The sequence below is a fragment of the Octodon degus genome, unplaced genomic scaffold (genome assembly GCF_000260255.1).
Source record: "Octodon degus isolate 3935 unplaced genomic scaffold, OctDeg1.0 scaffold00135, whole genome shotgun sequence".
In the NCBI taxonomy this organism is placed as follows: Eukaryota; Metazoa; Chordata; class Mammalia; order Rodentia; family Octodontidae; genus Octodon; species Octodon degus.
In genome coordinates this window covers 6,779,485-6,786,222 of record NW_004524711.1, presented here as the reverse complement: position 1 = coordinate 6,786,222, position 6,738 = coordinate 6,779,485, and positions in this window count along the sequence as shown.

Genomic DNA, 6,738 nt, shown 5'->3' with positions numbered 1-6,738 from the left:
GAGAGAGGAGAGTGGAGAGAGGAGAGAGGAGAGAGGAGAAAGGAGAGAGGAGAGAGGAGAGAGGAGAAAGAACATATGCTCAGTAGGTGGCAAATTGTGTGTGAATATTGTGTTCTTGAGAGAACTGGGATTATTCAACTGAGAAAGTATGAAACCTCCTTCCCTTATTTGGGTTTTGAGATTTGACTTCACTAGAAATTGAAATTCCTGGGAGAGAAAGAAGAGGATAAGGAGTGGGACAATGGAAAGAGCAGTGGGGAACCCAGCATGTTCTCCCCACCTTGCATGACATAAAGCTATTTCTTTACCAGGAAAGCAGGTGGCTCTGAGGCCTGAGCCCCTTGTGGATGATCAGGTGTGAAGCTAGTTGAGGAAGTGCATTTAGCTTGCTATGTGCTTTTACAAATGTGTTGGCTGCTCAGCAAATTCAGTATAGAAACATTTGAGGTAAGCAGAAGAGGAAAATTATATAAGAAAAGTTGATTTAGCAGAAACTCAAAGTTTGAAATCAGGAATGAAGAAAGGAGATTCTCTGTTCAAGGCTTTTAAAAAAGTGTGTGTGTGTGTGTGTGTGTGTGTGTGTGTGTGTGTGTTGCACTAATTTAGAGCAGCTGGGGTGATCTCACAGGGCTCCTGTGGGGCAGAGTTGCTATTCCTCATGGAGAGCATACTTCCCCTAGAAATGTGTACTCAGGTGCAACTGAGGCGTTTGAGGTCATGGCTGAAGTTCCAGCCAAGATCCACCCAGGTTTCAACCTCTGTTTCCTCTTGAGTCCGCTGGTCAACAGCCATCCTTCAGTGACCAGAGCCAGACCATGAGCAAATCAGACATGCATGAGGACAGCATGGTTTCCTCCTTGGAGACCAATGGGCCCTGCTCATCTGGAAGTTGCCTTTCTTCTTGGAGAAGTTAGACATCTCTTATTCCCTTTCCCTTCTTCCATTGCTTTTAAGAGTGTGAATGGTAAATTCCTCTGGGACAAGTTATAGGGAAACTCTTCACAGGAGCAGCAACTAGGCAAATCATCTTCCAGAGCAGCCTCTTTCTCCTTCTGCTGTCCCAACGTTTTGAGAAACCATGGTTCACCCAGAATCAGGGGTGTTGTGCTTCCTAAAAGACCTCTAATGTTAGACCCATACAACAAAGAACAAAGAAAGGAAGGGACAACAAAGAAGAGAAAGAGCTAGCTCCTATCCTTAGAAGAATCTAGAAAGTCCATACCAACATGTTCACTACAATTACTCAAAGGACATTCATCCTTTTTCATTTATCTGGTGAGCCTAAAAGTCCTATGAGGGCTGGGCTCATTTTCTTTGGTTTTTACCTTATCTCCAGTTGAGCCTAATACCTGAGAGAAGATAGAAGGTCTACAGTCGCCCAAGGTTCCAACAACACAATGAACAAGCACTTATTTGCAAAAGGATACTAAAGCCTAAAACACAATTGTGTTTTCTGTCCAGGGAGTGGTGGAAAAGCAAGGGATAACTCTAGAACCCTTGTTCCAGGGCAACACTTGGGCTTTTCCATCTGGGGCTCTTCTCTAGGCACAGAATCAGAGTTGTCTTTCTCTTTTGGACCGCACTGACCATTAAAGTCCATGAAGAGCACTGCAGTTCAATATTAATGAGCTAGAAGCCTTAAAGTACCACTTGCAAATTGAAAGTTCACTGAGTTTAAATTAGTAAAATTGGCTGGGAAGGGAGTGTGTCTGATTCAGCAGCAAGAGTTTGAGGGAGAGGAAAGGAAAAGTCTTACTGTGTGCTAGACCTATTGGTCAGGGTAGGAATACAGGCCTAGAGTGGACTGTATTACTAGCCATGCCAGGAAGTCGATATGTATGTGAAATATCCTGACGGACAGAAAGCTAACCTGAAGGCTGATCTGGCAGGGACAGTCGTAGAGGTCAGGGTCATGGCACCTGCCCTGGTGAGCTGAGGCTTCAAGGAAGGCTGCCTGCAGAGATTAGCATGGACGTCTGGATTATAATCACCAAGGACTAAGGTATAGCTGGGATGGAAACTGGGCCTAAAGATAGGCATTGTAACTGGGAAGCAAAAGGTCCTCTACAGGCCGGCCCAGTAAGAAGAGAGCAAGAGCAGACCAAAAGCTCACCACTGCCAGAAACCAGAGTTGGTCTCTGGGTTTGGCAGAGGCTGAGACTACTGGTTGAGATCAGGCAGTCTTAAGTGCCAGGGGGAGAGTAATGTAGGAACCCTGAGCCAGGCTGGACATTAAACCCTGGTGACCCCATGACCAATTGCACTCAATACCCTCTGATACCTTATGGGAAAATCAGTCAAATGCTGTTCTGAGAGGCAATTAGTTTTCATAATTCCATCTCCCATCCGGACTTCGGCATGAAATTGGGGACTTGGATTCCAAGCCTCTGTAGCCCTTCCCCCTTGCAAAGGGCAGGGTGAGAAAAAGGACACAGAGAATAGAGCAACTCTGTTTCCACGAACTGGTGAAGATGAGGTGGGGACGCTGGTGGCATGTGTGTGATCCACATGGCTTTCTCTACCTCTTTACAAGCTACTTTCCCAGCCTGGGAATATCCTTCCTCCATTTCTGCCAAGCCACATTCTCCACAGGACTTAAACATTTCGCTCTACTTTTGACTTTTCCAGGAATCATCCCAAATCTTCTCTTTGCTCATCTCCCCCACCTCCTCTACACCACCCATGGCTCACACCCCTGTTCTCATGCTCCCACTAATTTGGTGGGATGTTCCCAGTAGTTCTAATTATGTATGCTAGTTATTTCCTTCTGTCTTTTCCCAACCTGCCTATATTTTTCCACCTGGCTCCCTACTACTGTATGATGGAATATCTTCCAGATACAGACACACAGACACACAGACACACAGACACACACACACACACACACACACACACACTTTTTTTTTCCTTTATAAGTACAATTGTAATGCCTAAAGTCAGACCCAGCCTACCACACCTTTTCCAATAACATAGTTTAATGGATTTCTTGGTTAAAAGGGGAAAAAGATCAAAGGTCCTTTTAGGGTTCCATAGAGAGATTTGATTTGCATTAAGTTTGGGAAACAGGAGTTTCTGCATATATGCAATACTTATTACTCTCTCTTCTTCCAACATTTGTGCTTCATCAATAGAACTAAAGTAGGAGCATTCTGAGGGTAGAGGCCAGTATACAAACATATTTTGCACCAAAGAAGGTAGTGTAATGTAGTACTGCTAGGTGCTTAAGAAATCTACACTGAACCAAATGGAATTTTCCAGAAATGGATGACTGTCTTGTGCCTATCTTTAGAACTAGACTTGTGATAAGATGATCAGATTTGGCTGAATTTTCCATGATTTAACTGGCTATGCTGGGGTCATGTAGAAACAAACATAGTGCCTTAAAAAAATCCATCTCAGAAGTCAGGCTTGTTCACTATTCTATGGGCATAGTATTGCTTACATTCTGCAATTTTCTCTGTTTTCCCCAGGGAGAGGGAAGATCCAGTTATCTGAAAAGTTGAATTATGAACACTTTGAGCTTTACCTCTTGCAAATGAACTGGTTTATTTTTCCTATAATGAATTGAAATAACTAAAGAATGCCAAAGCAATTAGTAAAAAGTTTCCACAGTTTTCTAGGGATGTTTGCGGAGTGCTATTACACAAGTTCTGAGAATTTTTCCCAACACTCAGTATAGGTTGTCCCTGTTGACTTGACAATGGGGAAGAAGTCTAGGGAGATCTTGCTGTCTCTGAATGTGTGCAGCTCTCACTCCCAGATCCCAGGCCAGCTTTGGTATGTTGGGAAAGTGTAGCTGCAGATATAAAGCTGACAGTAACCAACAGTACCAACCCTGGCACTTACCCTGCCTGTGTGCCTTTCTGTGTACGTGAGCAAGGCAGAAAGTCCTGTTGGTTTAGTTGACTTTGCTGTGTGTTGATTTTAGTTCCCTGTCTGCACTGTCTGGTGTGGGGGCTTATTTCCATCTTCTGTGCACTATTATCTTTTTTTGACTTGAAAAGTCACCTCAGTAACAGGCTTTTGTGTCATTATTTACTTTTCTACTTATATATGTTGTTAACGGTCCCCAATAGTTGAAGATATCAAGAGTTGGTGGAAGCAATTGCCTGGGGAAAAGCAAGAGCAACAGCAACAGACCATTTTTCCCCTTTGGCTAGAAACATGCAACTGTACCAAAGGAGACAAGGAAAAAATCCTCAGGCTTGAAGAAAGAAGTTGGAATGAAGAGTGAGAGCAGATAAGATTCTTCTGCACCTCACACAAGACATAATAGAGGGTTGTTCAGTATTCATTGGATGAGTAAGATTAAAAACTAAAACCAGAAAAGGTCTCTGAAGTCCAAGGGCCTGGACTGATGAGGGCCCTCTTACTGGACTCGGAGCCCTTAGGTGGTCAGAGCTACTCTTGGAACTTTCTCTGAGCTGCTATCCCAGAGGCGGGTGAGGACTTTAGGGCATCAGTCATTCTCGGTTTGAACTCAGAACTGAGGTCTCATTTGGATTCCCATTCATAAGGGCCATGAGCGAGAGGAGGCAGAAAGAGCCCAAGGCAGTGGTCTAGTGGGAGCTGCAGCCACAGCAATGATGAAATCCCCAAGGTCAGCTTGGCAAATGGCCTTGTTAGGAGCTCTGGAACTTGCCATGACGGAAATGCTCTGTTACATTACACAGTGGACATCTGTTTCTTGCCTCCCACAAACATCTCCCTACTTGTACTGCAACAGCACACTTATTTTCTTTTAAAAAGTATCCTCTTCTGGAACAACTATGAAGACTTATGAGATCCAGGTGGGGTCACATGATTTGCATCTGACCAATCAGCCCATCTTCTGTTTAAGCTGTGATAAATGGCTTAAAGATAAGCACAGTATCCAAATTTGTACCTAGCTTGAATATTTGGCTTTGGAGTTTTGATGACGAGTGGGAAAAAAAATCTTCCTTATACCATTTTGCACCTGGGTATAACCGTGTCTGAATATTGTTTAACTACACAACTCAATGAATCTGCTTATTGATTTACATCAGTGTAAGTGGAGTTTTTTTCCCCTTTTAACTGTCAGAAGGACATTTGTTCATATTAAATGCAGGTCACTAAGATAGACTACCCTCTCTTGAAAGCTGGGGTTCCTTCTGCCCTGTAAGACTGAACAGGGAATAAGTGCTCCATAATGACATGATGCATAAAAGATGAAATTAGCAAGAATTAGAACATACGGTCATTAATGGTTGGTTTATAATTTTTTTGTTCCACTGACTTTATTCTGGTTGCAGCCAAGGAAGTGGAAACCAGTCCTTCTAAGCCCAATTTAATAGTGGCTCCTGAGGAAGAGTTCCAGATTTTAAATGACCTCCAGTGGGCTTAAGGAAGGATGAGTGGTCCTCTGTGGAAATTCCCTTTGGTTACTGGTTTCAGAATGTACAGCCAAATAGTCAATTGGATTAGCAAGGTCCAACAGCTTTCTCTGAATGCTACTGAAGACACTGGATGGAAGCAATTCATACCAAAATATTTTTTATTATCATCTTTCACAGGCTAAGTTTACACTACAACCAATGATTCCTAGGCTTGGCTGTGACTTTTGGATTTGCTGCACATTTCAAGTTTACAGCAGTGTTTTAAATTAACCTGTTGGAATGTACCTTTGCTAGAGGACATTACCTTAGACTCTTCAATGAGAGCACAGTCAAAGTTCCCCAAATTTAAAGGACCAGCCATGTTTCAGAGGTCATTCTTAAGTCTAACTATGTGCGCATGATAATGAATTTCAGTATGTTTTTTTTTAAAAAAAGGTATTTAGTAAAGGGTGTACAGGGTCTCACTACACAGATTGGATTCTTAGTGGTCCTTTTGTTTTCAGCCTCCCAAGTGCTGAGATTACAGGCATGTGCCACCACACCCTATCTCAATCACAGTCTCAATGTGCCCTGGGGGTGGGGCCGGCACAGCCCCCCAGGTTTTGAGCCCAGATCCCTGCTTCTGCCTAAGCAGGCACGTTAGTCTGCTGAGTTATCTGACTGGCCCTGAATTTCAATGTATTCTAAAGTCATATATTTTAAAGGGCTGAGGAGATGGCTCAGCGATCTGAATGCCTGCCTGGCAAGCACAAGGACCTGGGTTTGATCCCTGGTATTGCATTACAGTGCAGGCCCTGGAACCCTGGGCATGCTGTGCTGGCCACTGAAACTGAGTGGTGGTGCACACCTATAATCCCAGCACTGGGGAGGCTGAGACAGGAGGATCACTATGAGTCTAAGCTGCATAGTGAGACTCTGTACCAAGTAAATAAATATTTTTAAAAAATTAAAAAATGTTGTAAATAATTACTAGCTTCCTAACAGAGCACATTGTATTTCCACAAAGCTTTCTCTGGTCACTTCAATCCAGAATGCTTTCACTCCCCTTTCATATGTCACAGTACTGTTCTAGGATGTGCTAGTTAGCTTCGTGTCACTGTGACAAAATACCTGAGATGCACAGCTCATGAAAAGTAAAAATTAGCCCAGCACAGTGATACATGCTTATAACACCAGCATTCAGGAGGCTGAGGCTTACAATCACTGCAGGTTCAAGGGCAGCCTGGAATACAAAGTGAGTTCAAGGCCAGCTCAAACTACATAGTAAAACTCTGTTAGAAAAGAGCAAATAGGGGCTGGAGAGATGGCTCAGTGGTCTAAAGCACCTACTTGGAACAAGCTTGGCAAAGCATCAGGGACCGCGGTTCGATCCCCCAGCACC